Here is an 18,016-nt window from a genome sequence, read left to right as displayed (position 1 = left end):
TACAGGACACCTACCACACACGTTGCCTTAGGAAAGCCAGCAGGATTCTAAGAGACTGTTCCCACCCATCCTTCAGTCTCTTTACCCCGTTGCCTTCTGGCAGGCGTTACCGCAGCATCCGGTCGCGCACACGCAGACTGGACAACAGTTTCTACCCTAGGGTCATCAGGCTTCTCAATGGACACTGATATGGACTTTTTTACTGCACACTAGTCACTTATACACTGTCACTTTCAGCTACTGGTTGCTCTTTCAGTAACATTGCACTACTGTACCTCGCCACCAGGCTCCTGTTTGGTCATTGACAAAGTCACTGATCTGTAAATTTGCACTACTGCACTGTACTCCATTTAGGTTAGATTAGTTTTTTTTTCGGGTTGTAACAGGTTTTTTTTTTTTTTTTTTTTTTTTTTTGTGTATTAGGGTTAGTATAGCGTACTATTTATTGTTATCTGTAATTTAGGAAGTTTTAGTGTTAGGGTTAGTATAGTCGTTTATTTATTGCTATCTGTATATTTAGGAAGTTCACTTATCTAAGCTCAGCATAGATGTAAAATTGTTCTGTGTACTTATATGTTATGTTATGCCAAGTGCTTGCGTTGTCTTGTCTTAAGAATTTCAGTGCCCAGTCTAACCTTGTGTTGCTCTGTGCACCTGACAAATAAAAGACTTGAACTTGAACTTGAACAATTACGCCCTTGGAAGAGAATTGACCAATCGGTAATCAACACTGTAATAGTCAACAAAAGGATTTGTGTTTTTACATCTCGGCTCATTTCTACTTGACCGTTTTTTGCAGCTTCCCTAGAGCAGAAATATTACCATTTCAATACAAAGCTAATTTGTTGATTCAGCAAAAAGAATCACGCACACGGAATCATGCACGGTTGTTCTGGATCCCTCACCCTTCCAACAAATGATGGATATAAAATAAGCAGGGTTTCGTGGTTAAGGAGATACGGTACAGTGAGGGTTTTGTGTTACCGACTGCTTCAGTGATGGATGCCATGGGTGAGGTTTTTTGAAAAAAACTCAACACAATTCTCACCAACACTAAAGGAAACAAATGTTGTGCCCCAGAGTAGAGAGAGAGAGAACGGCTACACTTTCACAATGGCTCAAATGATACCCGTAGACGGAATATTCATTGAGGTCTAGAAACTGTGGATGGGTCTCGACATGAGAACCAACAGATTTGAAGAGACACTGATATCTCATGCGACACATCCTTCCGTCTCAAAACGACTGGGCGCATCGTTTGCTGGGTGATGTCATGAGTGTGCTCCAAGGAAAGCTAGAAGGTTGTACAGTTAACTCCCAGGGTGTAATTCTAAACCATACAACCTACTACCTCAACCCGGATGCACACGTGTTCACTAGAGGCCTCCTCTTCTTTGTTTACAGTCCACGGACGCGCTCTCCTGGCTTTTGTCCCGACGCATTTTCCTGCTGGCAGGGGATTCCCGTCAAATTCAAAAAAGGCTGGGCGTCACGCAAAGTGGTATCGTCTGGCGACTCATTACAAACAGTCGTTATGTTCAACTGGTCAAAATGCAGCGCGCTTCCGGCACTCGAGGAAGACAGCACACCTTGCCAGTGGACAACAGGTGAACATGACTACGACGTGACTGAATATCTGACCCATTCATCTGACTGTGGGTAAGGGAGGGATAGTGAAACGTTTGAATATAGTACATGAAAATAGAAAAAAATGAAAAAAATGAAACCCTTTCGTTGTTCACACCACCATGACAGAGACCCTCAGAGGCGAGCTTGTGCGGTTCAGATTTGCCACAAGATCGGATCTACGGGTTTGTGCCACGTGGTAAGCTTCAAAGTATCAAAGTCACTCGATATGAGAAAGGATTCGTGAATGCTGTGTTTTGTGTTTGCAGTGGGACCTGAGGCGTGGGCTATTCAGAACCAGATACGTCTACATTAAGTATGAGACCCTGTCCATGAGTGGAAGATGTGCAGACGAAACAATCCAACAAGCAAAACTATAAAGTAGACAGCCGAGTGTGGGTCAACTCAGTTTGTCTCAGAATTCTTTCTTAAGTCAAAGGAAAATTAAAAGAAAATTGTGAATTGATATTTGTACTTTGTAGGTAAATAGTCTCAAAATAGCATGCTATACAATGATAAAGAACATCACGAATATGTTTGCTTTTGAACGTAACTCACTTTTTATTCGTTATTGAGTTTAAATCGAATCGAGACCGATACGGATGGGTGATCGTCCATCAAGAAATTCCCAACCCTGTTTTCTCAGAAGACTACAGACACAGAGAACGCCATGAGGATATTCCAAGCAAACCCATTGGTTTCGTCTGGCCCAAAAACATGACCAAACAAGTCACATGTCAGGAGGGCCGACAGCACAGTGCCTTCTGCAAACTAGTGTAACAACTTTCAAAAGCTCCACAGCAAACACCAGAGCAAAATATGAATGGTGTTTTTTCGTGGTGATGACTTACTTGGTTAATTGTGTTTCTCTCAGGTGATTGATTTGTCCATGGTTATTTCTTGCTTTCATCTCCTCTGGAAAGAAGAAAAAAGGGAAAAAAAAGATTTATGGCTTGAACAAAAACCAGCAGTTACACATCCTTCGACATTCTTTTTAAGTTCCAGATGAGGAACGATTCATTATGAGCAATAAATCAATAGCAACAGTGAAAGCTGAAGCACTTCTCAAAATGGAACATGATGTAGCATGATGAATTCAATCAAACGAAATAGACAGAAATGGCTCAACATTTCATCAGTGATTGTACAAGGACCTCGATTTGAAAGTTGTGGCATTCAACCATACTGGAAACTCACAAATACAAAATAGGCAGGAGGAAAGCGGCTAAGTTCACAATCACCAAAACGCTTCAGGTTATTTCCAAAAACGACATTTGCATGGAAGTCCATCGTTCAGGATATATGATAAAGTGGAGGAGGTCTGGGTCCCAGTCTAGACCCCAGATGAGGCTAGCCAATTCTCCCTTTGCCATCGGCTCTGAGGTTGTGGCGAGAGCTTAGCCCAACTTAGTCCAGGCAGTAACAATCTAAAAGCCCATGGCAAGGAGCTGAATAAATCTGCTGGATGGACAAGGGTTGCCAGAGTAATGGAGCGTGCCACGGTCAGCTACCAGAAACCGTGCCAACAGCAGAGTTTCCCAAACAGCGGAAAATTCCGGCGGCCGCAGTGCGACAAAGCCAGGTAAAGAGTAATGGGACAGTGCCTGTGTCAATGTCACTTACCCAGGCTAATATCATGTTGGATTTATCATCTATTTGCTCTGGCTTTTTCCTCTGAAGCCCATTTTTTCTACCCGGCAACAAGCTGCCGGATTGAATGCGAATTAAAAAGCAATGTGACATAGGCGCCAGGCTAAACAAGCACTCCAAATTAAACAAAAAGGTTTGAGTTGTATTTCGGAGCTCAGTTCCGTGGCAAGTCGGGTTAAATTCAGCAACGCGCCGTCCGCCATTTTCTCAGCCAACACAAGAATGAAAGAAAAAAAATATGAATAAAAACCTTTTGCCAGCATCGCATTCCAACTTTCCCCCCTTCTCCTCCCTCTCTGTCTTTCTCTCCCTTCTGGTACCATTACAAAACCTTGGCTGGAAGGTCACATGGTTTCCTACCAGAAAGCTTGGGCATTCTCATAAAGCATTCTGCTGACATTGTGAAGACATCTTTTGTCTAAATCAAAACCTTAGCCCAGCCTGCCCCGAAAATTCGGCACCTTCAAGGGGGGGGGGGGGGGAGGGAGTGCAAAGGGGTGGCGTTAGGAGTCATGGCAACCCCTACCTGGCAGGCTGCCCATCATCTCGGGGTGGGGAGCAGGGGAGGCTAATGTGGTGTCGAGCAGGAATGCTCGGAGCCTTCCAAAGTCAATTTGATGTTCACGTTGGCCGTTTCAAATTCAACTCCTCGACCGCACTCTTTTCGACTACGTAAATGAGAAAAGGCACGACTTGTGGTGCTCTGAAACACACAACTATGTGGGCCTACCCCCCTTCCCCCCCTCCTCCTCGCACACACACACACAAACGTAAACGCAACTAGAAATAGCCCCCAAACGACAACTTTCCCGTAATCGAAACACTATTTCTAGAGTGCTAGATGACAGAACTTACGTATTAGACTGAGAAAAGGTCGACAGCCGTGTTAGCACAGTGGACTCTAAGCAGGTCTTACATAGTGGCCTATGTAAAAGCACCAGCACACAAACATGTCAGCCATGAAAACGGGCTGTCCAATTAGCTCAGACCGTTTGGGAGCTTCTTGCAAATACATTGTCTTTTACCAATTCTGCAAGGGGTACAGCAGACTAATCATTCAACAATAATTTGGTCACAGAAAGGCAGCTGAACAAAAAAAAGGCCTGAAAATACACAAAGCTGAGATACAAATGGCAGTATCGAAACGAGACCGATACCAGATATCAATAACACGGCAGTGTCAGGTTCTGTCAAACTGATTGCGGTTCAAACTGGACAGGGATACTACGCTATGGATTGCAAAGATATCCCACAAGATCGGATAGTTTGCTGTTCTATGGTTTCCTGCTGGGTGTCCCGTGAATACACATCATGGAGAAAGCTACTCTTATGGTTGTGGTTTATTGGATCCTTTACAGTACGAGCCAGAAGGAGTCAGTCGGTTCATGGCAATAACTTAAGCCTATGACATGTACTGTACCTCTGGCTCTAACAGAGCGAGGCATTCACCAGGGAGGAGATCTAATCAATGCCACAAAACCCTCTTTTACATGTGTTTCCCCCCACATCATTCAGCCTTAAATCTAAGCTGCTGAGCCTGTGCCGTGCTTGCTCACCTCCTGTGATGATTACAACACTGTCTGTCAGTGTCTGTCATGCCAGACGAGGGGCTTGTTTCCTTCCAGATTACAAATTCATATTTATACATCTCTGTGTCGGTATTTTTAGGAACACGATAAGAAACGTTGCCATTTACAAAGTTGGACACGCCAAGGGGCCAGAGAGTATACGACTATATGGCTACATGAGAGGTCTGTGTGGTAACCATAATTCATTCATGCATCATCCATTGTCCGGCCAGCGTGCCTCATCTTTTATCGCGGCCAGTGGGGTGACCGGTCGAGTGTCCAGAGACGATTTTTTATAGGCAGAGTAATGGGAGTCTCGGACAAAGGGGCCGACCAGCATTCTGAGACTCATCTGGTTCCACATCCATTAAACAGACTCAGCTGAAACTGCTCCAAAACAGCCCCATCACCACCTCCCTTTCCTGCACCCCTCCCCCCCCCCCCCCCCCCCACTGAGGGGAGGGAGGGGGTCATTTCATATCCTGAGAGGCAGGAGGCCAGGGTCAGAGTTCAAATAAGACCGGGGTGTGTGTGTGTGTGTGGGAGGGGGGATCTGGCATCCCCTGGGATGGAATATACCATCACAAACCAGACAGGGGTGAAAAATCAGACACACCTCCTCCCGGTGATGTGAAAAAGGAAGATTTAGTTGACTCGAGAGACAGAAAGTGAAAAACACTTACTGCAAAAGAGAATTGGACATGAACGTATTGATCAAATTGCAAAAGCACCCCTTTGCATTATGGAACGTTGGTTTACCTAAAAAAACTGAGGACGACAATTCTGATGAAATCTGGTGAGCTAACCCATGAAAGCAGCCTTTCTGTCTCAAGACTAATATACTGTATGCTGCATACACACATGCAATTTCCCCACATTTCTGAGGCATGTCATTTGCCGCCAGAGTAAAATGTCAAACATTATTTTTACATGGCTTGTTAATCTTCACCACAAGTCTGATCTACAGGCAGCCTAAGCTCTGGGGGAAGATAATATCCGCTGTTTTATTCTCCAAAGGCTCACCAGAGAGACACACAGTTATTTTTGTCTCAACGCCAGCAAGTCCGCCCTTATCACCACTAATTTAATGTTGCCTCAAGCCATGACACAAAAACAGACAACAGGTTAATCCAGACTATAATCAGAGGCCGAACCTCGAGAGGGAACTGCACAGAACCACCGTCTCCGAGGTCCATGTCTGTTTATTCGCGGGGAACGTACAGCATGTTTCTGACAATAGGTCAACTGTGTTCTATCTTGACTAAAAATGCAGGGGGGGTGGGGGTATCATTCGTTAAACTAGAACTACGGTTTTTAAATCAAAGATTCGATGACCTAGGAAGTCTTCATCGTTTCTTTTGGAGTCTTGAGAGAGAGAAGAAAAAAACTCCCCTGAAAAACAAAGTAGCGTACAGTGAGGAAGGGGTGAGAGGGTTTGAGGTTGTGCACACAAGCTTCACTGGTTTTCCCCTATTGAGAGGCCTGGCCTTGCCTTGGTCTGGCCCCACTCCTTAAATGCTAACAGAGGTTTGCCAGGCAGGGAGCCAGCACCCTGACTTTCCCTGACCTGCCTGTCAGTCGATCCTACTGCCTAGCGCCAGACTAAACACTGACACTTTTAGCGAGGCTCATTGGCTGCCGCTGGCCACGCTGGGGCCAATCAGCAGAGAGGAAGGGAGGGCTGGGAGATGAGGACCAGGGTTCTGAGTGGTGGGGAGAGTGAGAGGCTGTGTGGAGATAAGGGACAAAAAATATAAATAAAAAAAGGTTTTCAACCAACCAGGTACGACTGACTTGAAACAAGGAGCAATTTCAAAAGAAACCCTGTATGGATAGAACAATGCTAAATCTAGATTTTTTTTCCTGTGGTCTTGACAAAAGATGTTTCCCAATCACTCCATTGTCTGTTTTGCTTCCCCAAGGAAACCAATAACATAGAAAAGGTAGTCTCACGGTGCTTTGGTAAAGAGAAGACAGCAGTTGACCCTGGAGGAAGATTGGGCACAGATAATTCCTATAACTCTAACCCACCTAAAACAAAGCAGCTTCTTCAGGGAAGGGGTCTTGGCGTTAATTAAGATAAGATGAACAGTAGTGGCATTGAGTTCAAGTCATTATGCCAAGGATAGATAGGGATGCCTTTGCCAAGGAAGCAATGGGGGGGGGGGGGGCAGAACAATAACAAACTGAAAGGACATCAGTATGTGAATGGTGCCGAATTGATTACCTGGCTGGAACAGCGTTCCAGATAGGGCCCGCTATCAGACCTTGTGCTTTTAGCATCACTATAAAGGATCAATACCTAATGAATTCCAAACGTCTGAATTTGGAAAGCATAAATATATCTTACACATGAGTGCATAAATTCTCAATTTGGATCAATAAATATGGCATTACACAGTGCTGGATAAATGCATCGTCTTAATTGAGCTGAGCATTTTTTTTAATGTATATTAATTCAAAAGACAATTTAAATGGATTGGATTTCTATGGCATCTTTTGTCCGGGATCTCTTATGACTCGGCTCACCTCAAGACCCATCATCGTGCTTTTAATGACCACTGCTGGTTCATATCAGGCTGCCCAGGAATGACAACAAAAGCAGTGCAGAAATGCAAATGTTTGACATACTGCATTCGATAAGCATAGATAGGCTTTGATACAATTGCTATTATGCAGAGATGGAAGGCTGAGATCACAACGGGATTCCACTATGAGTGGCATGTGCCAAGCTAAGTTCTGCCTGTTACTGTTGAGGAATGGGTGTCCACAAGACCCAATAACTACAGAACCACAAGATACACCATGTACAAACTTGTTTCCTTCACCTTTTCAAGGAAGAAACGGAATGGACACTGTATATTTGACGTTTGCCAATAACCCGCAAACAAACAAAAAAACGAGCATCGACCTAAATTGTTTCAACCCTGGGACAGTCTACAGTCTATCACTCGCGAGGAAAAGTTGATCATAAATATGTCAGAACCACAAACCCAACTATAATTTAAACCACAAGATGTTTTCCATAGTTACTCTGCAGACGGTGTACCAGGCAGGGTATCATATAGAGTGATACATTAAGGAGGACTTCTCATTTGGCAGGCAAAGGAGGTCGTTCTCATAATGATACCTTTTTCTCAACACATCCTTACCAAACACTGTCCCACAGATAATCCCCTGCCCAGCGTCTCATTATCAAAGCAATTGACTGACAATGGAGGAAAAGACACAGGAAATTACTCAAATTAGTGTAAGCCTTTGGAAAAATATATTGCCCGCTTTAAGACCGCAATTAGCCTCTTTGCAAAGCAGTCAGACACAATTAGCAAGAATAAGTCAATAAGGTAGAACTCATAATACATGGGATATGTATTCGTAGTTGAATTGTTTTTAAATGACTATTTGCGCTTAAGGTATCTTCCCTCCTGGCACCGAGCAGGATTGTGGGAGTTTTAACAGCTCCTGCAGTAGCTAATAGAGCAGGTGACATGCAGGTGAATCAGCGGTATTGCCTCACAATGAGGAGGAAGACCATTAGACTGTAATTGGCTTTCTTTGCACCGTCTGAAAAGGAACGGTACGCATGATCTGAATACTTAAGATGGTCACTTAATAATTTTGCCACAGTTTTTGCTATTTGTATGGTGTAGCTTGAATACATTTTGGAATACTTAAACCATGTCTTGTTCTCACAATACATTTAAGGACTGGGTCATGACGTAATAATTATCTGCTTTTTGCCCAAGTGTAGGTACATGGGAATTCTAGAGCATTAAATAGCTAATTATGCTCCTTTTGGAACTGTTTAACTTCCAGCAACAAATATTGCTATTTATATTTTCTCCCATTTCTAAAACAAAATTGTTGGGGATATCTCAACAGTTCTGTCACACTATTAACTGCACCTGGTATTTTGTTACTGTAGTATGAATTACTGCAGAAACATTACAGGTTTTCAGATACGATACTCCCTCCCTTGACTCTACATTTACAGCTAATTAATGTTCACGAAAAGCTTGCCATATTTTCAGGATTTTAACAAAAATATATTTACGATTAAGATATTTTCTTGCTAAGTCTGCTGTGCTTCCTCACTATTAGTATGTGACTTTGGATACAACCATCAGCTAAATTCATAATATGCAAGAACAAAAAAAGCGACATAAAGCCATCTTGAAATACACAACCAACACTCCCCAAAAAGGATCCTAATAAATATGACTTGGATGCAGTGATATTTCATCTGTGCACGTTGGCAGAATGGAAGTAGCATTTCCACGTATCTAAACTGTAGCGACAAAAATATATTTTCAGGAAAATACGAAGACGTTTGTCCCAGAGGTTGGACTGAGGCAAATGTGCCCTACCAATGCGAGGTCCACATGCAACATTCATTTCAGGTTTTCGTCAACACGTTGCAAACGTTTTAATATTCGAACACAGCTGTGGCAAATCATAGCCGAGGGTTGGCCCCGAAGTTCATGTTCATCCAATTGGAATTAAAACATTTGTCTTCCAATCGCATCTCTGTGGCCAGCCTGAACAAAAGAGTGTGAAACTCTAACATGGCCTGGAGCAAGGCTCAGCCAGAGGACGAGGGGACGGGGGTGGGGGGGAGGGAGGAGGAGGAGGTGGAGGACGAGGGGAAGGGGGTGGGAGGAGGAGGAGGAGGAGGTGGAGGACGAGGGGAAGGGGGTGGGAGGAGGAGGAGGAGGAGGACGAGGTGGAGGACGAGGGGAAGGGGGTGGGAGGAGGAGGAGGACGAGGACGAGGGGAAGGGGGTGGGAGGAGGACGAGGGGAAGGGGGTGGGGGGGGGAGGAGGAGGAGGAGGATGGGGTTGCAGTCAGAGATGTGTTCCTGCTTAAACATGTGGCTGCTCACTAAAAAGCCGTGTAGTGGCTCCGGAGAGCGCGCTGCGTGTCAGTCATCCATGATCCCAGGCAGAGCAAACAGGAAGGGACAGAGCGGTGGATTAGACGGCTGCCTGGTGTTTCCACTGGGGGCCCCCCCTGCTGTGCTACATGTTCCCAGCTCCCTTTGTCTGACGTTAACCCGTTAAATCCCACGGAAGAGAGGCCCATTCAGACCCAGTGTCACTCGCCCCGGGGGGCCATTTTCTGTGGAACAATGATCTTAAAGGGGTTACATAGCATTGCCACTGATTCTACCCCCCCCCATCCCCATCCCCCTTGTTTGTTTCCTGGGAGGTTTGTATATTTAATTATGATCATGCGTTGTCTCAAGTTGTGGCGAATACGTTGAAACAACGCTCTGCTTCGAGAATCCCTTTCTGACCTTCTAACAAGACTTCCATCGCCAAAGCGTTATTAGCACACACAAGGTATTCACTACTGATGATTGGGATGTTTTGGGTACACAGGGATAACATTTTGACCACAATCTAGAGTGTTGTGTGACTGTTCATCGAGGCATGTCCAAGTGCGTGGCTATGTTTGACCGATAAAACATATATAAAAGGTGTCTGTACACTGTGGTGTTGATACATTGTGAGACCGTGATGCACACTGAGAGAAAAATGTAATTACTGCAGTAACGCTCTCTATGATTAATGATGTGGAGCTTTGAAACCAGTACTTTGGGCCAATAGCAAATTAGCATGTTAAAAATAGCAAGTGATGTGAACAGGTCTGGTAGACCAGAGGTGTGTTTCAGTGTGTATTTATGTACAGTTTAGGGACACACATGGTTAACCAGGTCTAATAAGCCAATTAGTGCTCCCCTCTCATCCATGTACATAGTCCAGCACTGTGTACAGTATGTATAGGGGTCTGTGTGTCCACACTAAGCATTGTAGGCTTCTACTGTTGGTGAAGTGTTGGTTTTAACAGAAGTATGACAAAGAAAGGCCAATGAATCTAAAAACACAAATAAAGCACTCCCAAACAGCAGGGGTTTTTTTTTACTATTAAATGTTACTACTTACCAAGAAATATGTAATATTAACTTACAACAAATGCCTTCGTAAAACACTGTCTGAACTGAAGAATATTTGAAGTTGATGCTAGTCATTCTTTTAAGGGCAATTTAAGATACTAAAAGACAGGAGCAATATAATTTTCTTGTTTACAGAACATGAGAAAATCATCCAGTGATTTTATGTTGTGTCTTTATCAAGTAAGGTATGGAACAATTTAACTGAAATATGATCAACTCTATAGTCATGCCCTGGCTAAATCTACAATAGTGATTTGATTTATGTGCCTAGCAAGATGTAATCCTTGCATTTAGGGATAATAACATAATAGCATAAATTAAGGATGACAACCAGAACGTGGAACAACAATATAAAGAAAATAATTTGTCAAGTATCTAGGCTACACAAATTATTGCTGTGGATTCCTGAAATTCAGTTGACATTACACTATAAAACACAGACACACACACACACAGACACACACACACACACACTGTACTGCAAAAATGTATTTCATCCTATAATCATCGTTCCGGTTTCCCCCCAGGTGATTTCATGATTAGAAAAGCAGCCTTGGCAGGGTCTGTGCTTCTGGATATGTCTGCTTTGCTCTCAGCAGAACTCTTAGAAGGTCTCTTGGACATCCGAAAATAAAGTCAAGTTCACATTGCAAGTCAAACACTGTTGGCATTACTGCACTGCAGTATGCATAACCATTTTTTTTTTGTTTGATCACCACAATCTGCCTGCCCCCACCCCCCCCCCCCCACTCAGATGAAGTGCACTTGACTCCAACCCAATGGCACTCCTTAACCACCATCAAACAAAATGCCTTTCAGTGGCAACAACAGTACTGGTCTGGTTTTTTTTTTTCTTTCGTTTTTTTTCTGTGAGGACCAGGAACTTAAACTAGAAATGAGGCAGGGCTCTCTATGCTCCCTTAACATCTGGGGGTGCCCAAGTCAGGGCCCTGGGTAACGAAGTATTCGTTACTCAAGACAGATTACAGGACATTACAGGGAGTAAATATACACTTTATCAGTCAAAATAGACCGAAGAATCTGCCTCTGAACACACGGCATTATACTATATATTTTGTTTTGTCATTTATTTTTACCTAAATATATTGGAGAATTGACAGGTTTTGATCTTATTACGTTTCCATGCAATCTGTACATCCATTTTCTCCCCCTTAAATGTCTTTATGTAGACTAGTATATTATACACTCCTAAAAATGTAACCTAATGTTCCAGCACTTATCTTCAATCACAAGTGAATCTTTGCTCTGTTCAAATACGGATTAAATGTTCCATTAAATGCAAATGCTTGTGGCTTCTTTCAATCGCCAAGAATTTGATGCGTGTGTGTGTGAATCAGCTCAAAGCCTAACAAGCAGCCTTGAGTCTTTTTTAATAACACTAAATCAAAGAGCACACATGGCCGTCCTTCTGAGACCCCGAGATAATTAAAAGCCCAGAAGAAGATGGTCAAACAGAGTGTCAACGGGCCGTGCAAACCACAGATCAACCGCCTCCGTTTCCGAAACGAGGACGATAATGGAGAACAGAGATGATGCTCAAAAGGGGGGGAAAAGGCCAGGACGCTGCGGTCACCACGCCAAGAACAACAAAACCCAGATTTCTTTTGTCTCTTTCTCCCCCCTTCTCACGTGAGATAGTTTCATCTTGAAATGAAAGATTCTGACCCGCGAATACATCTCGAGTCTCCAAACCCAACAAAATCCCCGCGTAGAAAGGATCGCTTGCACAGAGCGTGGACCCCCGAGTCCCTTTCTCTCCGACGCTAACACTAAGTGTTCGTTTTCTCTTATTGGTATTTAATCCGGTCGCAGCTCCCTGAGCAGGTGAATTCAGCCAAAGACTTTCCCACGGTCCCTGGGAGCAAATCCTCCGCCCCGAGCCCTGCCTCGGGGGCGGCCATCTGTCCGCTCTGTTTGGAGTGTGTTAGGGGGGCGAGCATCAGCTGCTGCTGCGGCCAAATTCAACGTTCCAACGCTCCCCCTGCCTCCTACTTCTCTCCTCCATAGAGAACGAAAACAAAACAAGCTCGCCACACACAGCAACGGGTTCAAACGCAAAACAAACAAACAAACAAACAAGAATTTGAATGTAGGTTTTCACAAATACAAAAAAACAAAAAAGACCTTGTCTATGATTTGATTGTATTAGGCTATAAAAACAGGACTTTAGCTTTGGGACTTTTTAGTACTCTTTACAACATTGTAATATTGACAGTGTTCCAAAAATATATATTTTATAGAAATAGTTTAAGATGAATGAAAAAATAGAGAGATACGCAGGAAAATTAAAAGATTAAGCAACGAATGTGCACAGAAAGATCCGTACAGCGTTATTTGTTTAGATTATACACCCATTCTATTTATTTAACAACTCTTGGCCAAACGTAAATGTTGATGTCTGGGGCGAATTCTCATTAAGAATACCTCACCACCTCCCAACAAAAGAGTTCACCACATAAACCTTGACCTTTGCTCTTTCAGAGTATAAATCATCTACGCTAGCGACTTCCACAGAACAATACGACTCATGGACAAAAGCTGCTTTAACCGAGACCCCCCCCCCCCCACAAAAAAATACACCAAAAAACGGAGAAAGATGAAAAATAACATCTCACCTCACGCCCAAAAAAATATCTTACTTTGAATCTGGAATTCACTGCCATCATGTGACGTACTTCTTTCCTTCCTGCCGCCCCCATCCCCAAAGCATCCCCCTCTCTCTCTCTTTTCTTCCTCCTCCCCACCTCAAACTGCCATGTGCTATCATTTTATTTCCCACTCAAAGAGCGACTCGCTGTGGATCTGCTCCTTGCACCGGCCCGCCCGCCCGCAAATTTTAAAATGCATGACACTGCCTCGGAGGGAGCATGAGAACCAAAGTTTCCTCAATAGCAGGGTCCCCCCTACCCGGCCCGTAACCATGGAAGCAGATGCCTGCCCTCCCGGCCCTCCTTACCTCCTGGAAGCCGTGGGCTGTGAGCTGCTCCGTCAGTGAAAGGAGGGCACGCCTGTCTTTCTCCTCGCCCTGACCGAACTTGCCCTGCTCCTCAAAAGGAGCCATTGAACAGGTCACTGGTCTAGACTTGTTTGCACGGTCCAGGGAGCAGCCTTGATGTAACCCTTGCTCTCCTCTCTCGCTCTCTCTTTCTCTCCCTCTCTCTCCTCCGCCTGCCACACCAGCCGCCCAGCGACTGCAGACTGTGGAGGGGCAGGCGGTGAGGGGGGGACATCGGAGACGTGGATTTGAAAAGGAGCCCCGTCCGATTTTGCCATTGTGCCTTTTCATTCATCGATCGAATGAATATCGAACCTTCTGTCCGTGCATGTGTGAAACGGATAGCTTAGCAAGCGTTTTCTTGTTTCTACTCAGGTCTGCGTTGTGTGCCAGACCTGGGATTCGTTTTTCGCTCTCACTTGTAAGACCGTCATTTTCCTTTTCCGTGTGTTTTCATACTGTTCCGAATCCCCCCCAAAAAATCATTCATGTTTATTTTAGTTTAAAAACGTATTTATTCATAAAGTTGAACTTTGATTACAAGTCCCTGAATCATCGTTTATTGCATTGTGAATGCAATCAATGTTTCATAGAACTAAGAGTTTCATAATGTAATAGTGTAATCTAAGAAAAGCACTTAGAACTATGCAAACCAACAAATCAATCATTGGTCCTAATTTGTTTAGGATGTTTTTTTAATTTTAGTGAAGAAACACGGCAGGAAACCTTATACTCAGTCTAATTTTGTTATAGTCCACATCATTGGATGCTATATCGTATTGCATAAAACTATTGTCCACAATTTGAATTCCAGATGAATGAACATTAGCTATTGAGAATGAACCAATGTAAAAATGTAATTCCAAGGACTCTCTATTCTTAAGTCAGAATAGGCCATCTGAAAGTAATAAAGCTTTTAATACAGCCAAAATGATAGCTGTCATTACAGTTAGTGTCTTCAGGTAGTCTCTCACGTCTTACTGTGTGATCATGTTTACCGTGAGTATGGGTTTTTAATAGAAAAAGGGGGGGGGGGCGCTGAGGGTAGACTTGCGTGTGTGTGTGTGTGTGTGTGTGTGAGAGAGAGACAGAGTAGCTCTTAGTATCACATATTGTGTAGAAAAACTAGCCTAGGTTAGGGGGTGAATGTCAGTATTTTACCATTGAATAATTAGCACTGTCGTTCATTTGAAACAAAAGAACCCCTCCTTTTGTTTAATTCAAATCAAATAGCATTTATTATTTATGTCTTTTTTAAGCAAAATTATGACAAATAGAAATTAATTATAGCAAATATCAGAAAATGCCAACACTTATTTATTGGTTTAATCTTTTCCAGACATGTAAGCTTTCTAATTTAATAATCACCTGAATTACATTTGCATCTGAATTGATCATATTTGAAAGCAAACTAATAGTTAACTTTTGTTGGATGAAATATGCAAGCTGTGTAAATAAGTGAAACAGACAAACATTTAGAAATAAATGTATAAGTTCACTTGTATACAAGTCAAAATGTAGGGGCCAAAAATCAGTACTCCACGAGACATGTTGCTATGGAAGGGTTTGTGAAAGGGGGGTGGGGGGGGGGGGGGTGGAGTGCGGGTTGGGACAAAACAGGGCAGAAAATGAGCAAATTCAAAGACAAGAGGAAGAGAGACCAAAGGAACCAGTGGAGTGAGAAAACAAAAAGGCATTGTGGCCCCAGGATCCTCAAAACAATCACGGCTGCCTCCACAATAAGCCTCCAGCCGGCTAGCGGCCGAGCCACAGCCACCACACACCCAACACGGCACAAGCAAACACAGGGGTCTGAGGTCGGTGCCACCTAGATGTGGCTGGAACACATATAGAAGATAGGGACCACAGGCATCGGAAGAATCCTGCTGAACCAGGATATAAACCCTTCTGATAACCACTGGGGTTGATATTGGGACCCATCTAATAGGCTAAATGTTGACACACGTTTTCTGGAGAAAATAAATATTGAATAATTATAATAATAATAATTGTACAACTTTGTGATATTTAGATAGCATGTTTCCTTGTTGTATTGTATGAGAATAAAACAAAAACATCTTAAAATAACAAAAGTATCCGCATATCGTCTGCAATAAAGTGCCCATTTTAAAATTGCACACGCAATTCATTAATTCAAGGGAGTGAGAATTTAGGCAAATTAGAAATATAGAAATAAAAATATTCAATCGAAGGAAAATATAATGAAATCACATTGAGTTTCTTTGCCATTTGTATGGCATGGGCCTCTCTCAAACCAGATATCTGCACCATTTTCAAGCTAGTAAACAGAAAGGCTAAACGAAGGTCAGATAAAACCAAACGTGTGCCCAGATCTGGGGCTGCCCGACAGGGAGGGTAGGAGTGTTACGATGGGGCCCTGAGGCTGGAAGATGGGAATACACACACACACACACACACACACAGCCTCAGCAGTAGAATAGGAGGCTAGCGGAGGAGGCTAGCGGAGGAGGCTAGCGGAGCAGGGAGCTGCCAAAAGGAAACACAATGCACCGTGGTTCCACACGGACAGGCCAAACCAGACACGAGAATGACAAATCTCCTTTCCTCCTTTCTATATATTCATCTGTCTGCCTGCCTCCTCTCACAGACACTCTCACAGAAACTCTCTCTCACACACACACACACACACAGGTGAGATAATAACTAAGCAAAGTTTTTACCAAATAACATTTAAATGACAGCTTACTTTTTTGTCTCATGTCTAGAGATCTATTTTGCACCAGTTAATGAAGGGATGTTATTGAAATATATATGGGTGGTTCATTATCATGGAACATAGCCTACAAAAGTCAATACAAAGGGCTCCCCAAAAAATGTATGCTATTCATTTACAAAGTAAGCATAAAAAAAAAGTGGGACAAAAAAAATATGACATGGCCTACATTCACTTTGATTTCCATAGAATTACAAACAAGTGCAGTGAGAAATCTGATATGCCATTTTAATGGAATCAATTCACTTCAACAGCTACTCAACTTAACCTTGGCCACTTGAGGAAAAAGCAGAAGAGAACCAAGCGAGCGCTCTGCTCTGGGCAGGCAAGTCTGCCTTGATACCATACTCTGGGCCATCCATCACATTTGGGTCTTAATTGAATGACAGCAGAACCAAAATCGATTAAAAAGGTAACAGGAGACAGCTTTGGATTTCCTCACACAAGTCACTGCCTGGGCCTCTTTCATCTCCCTCCCTCCCTCCCTCCCTCCCACCCACCCCCTCTCCTCATCACAGGCCCCATCTTCGTGGGCCGGCCCACCGTGACCTGAAAGCAAACAAGCCGCCCCATCATCGCCACAGTCCTGCTCCCGGAGACTGCCTGGGTATGAGCAGGCTCCTGCAGCAGATACAACAGCATCTCTTCTGGAGCACCAGAGGAGGGGTTTGCCCCCCAGGACCCTGGCAGTAATACACCCCATCAACCCACAGAGAATGCGAGGAGATGACAGAGAAGTTATGATGGCGGCATTCAGACGGAAAGCTTCCTCCCTACGCTTTCAATATTCTTGTGGAGCCTTCTGGCTGCCGATTGGACAGGCAGCTTCCAACGTGACTCCTAGGGGGAAGGGAAGGGGGGGTCACATGTGACATGGCTGTATAACTGATCCATGTGGTTTGGCTGGGGTGGGGACACACAATCTGCCTGCCTAATATTACCCCTTTAATACACACACACACACACACACACACACACACACACACTGCTGCTGCTGTCAACCCCGTTACCCCCTCTCTCCGACACCCACCGAGGCTAGTGGCCCCCTCGTTCAGATCAAGCCCACCGGTGCCAGCACAGACCACAGAGAACATCCTAATCTCGGCAGCTTCTGCAGACAGGCCCTTCACGTGTCACACGGCACAATCCATCTGCGATGGCTCTGGCTCACCACAATTATGATTTTCTTTTTTTTTTTACAGCTAACGTGGTTATTTTTGGATACCAAAAACATTGAAGCAGAATTTGTTTTTCGTTTTTTTTGTTTGGGAAATAAAGGTAATTCACTGGTTGCGCTTGTTTGATAACATTGTTTTGAGTTATTTGAGTTACGTAATAAAGCTGTGTGGTGCTACTGCGAGCCTTTTATAATTATACAGGCATTAGTCAGCAGCTAGGCCATTTTATAAAATCAAGGTAATTTAAGGTACAAAATAGACACTAGA

General features: G+C 43.7%; 1 long non-coding RNA gene across 1 annotated transcript; it reads left to right on the top strand.

Moving 5' to 3' along the window:
- The first annotated feature begins 622 nt into the window (after positions 1–622).
- On the top strand, positions 623–2,092 carry LOC124465286. The gene is made up of 3 exons (XR_006955782.1): positions 623–1,659; positions 1,756–1,825; positions 1,896–2,092. It is a non-coding gene; the product is annotated as an uncharacterized LOC124465286 (long non-coding RNA).
- The last annotated feature ends 15,924 nt before the right edge of the window (positions 2,093–18,016 follow it).

The sequence above is a fragment of the Hypomesus transpacificus genome, unplaced genomic scaffold, assembly GCF_021917145.1.
Source record: "Hypomesus transpacificus isolate Combined female unplaced genomic scaffold, fHypTra1 scaffold_447, whole genome shotgun sequence".
Taxonomy (NCBI): Eukaryota; Metazoa; Chordata; class Actinopteri; order Osmeriformes; family Osmeridae; genus Hypomesus; species Hypomesus transpacificus.
Note: the sequence above shows the minus strand (reverse complement) of the source record. Positions and strands in the feature narration are given on the sequence as shown.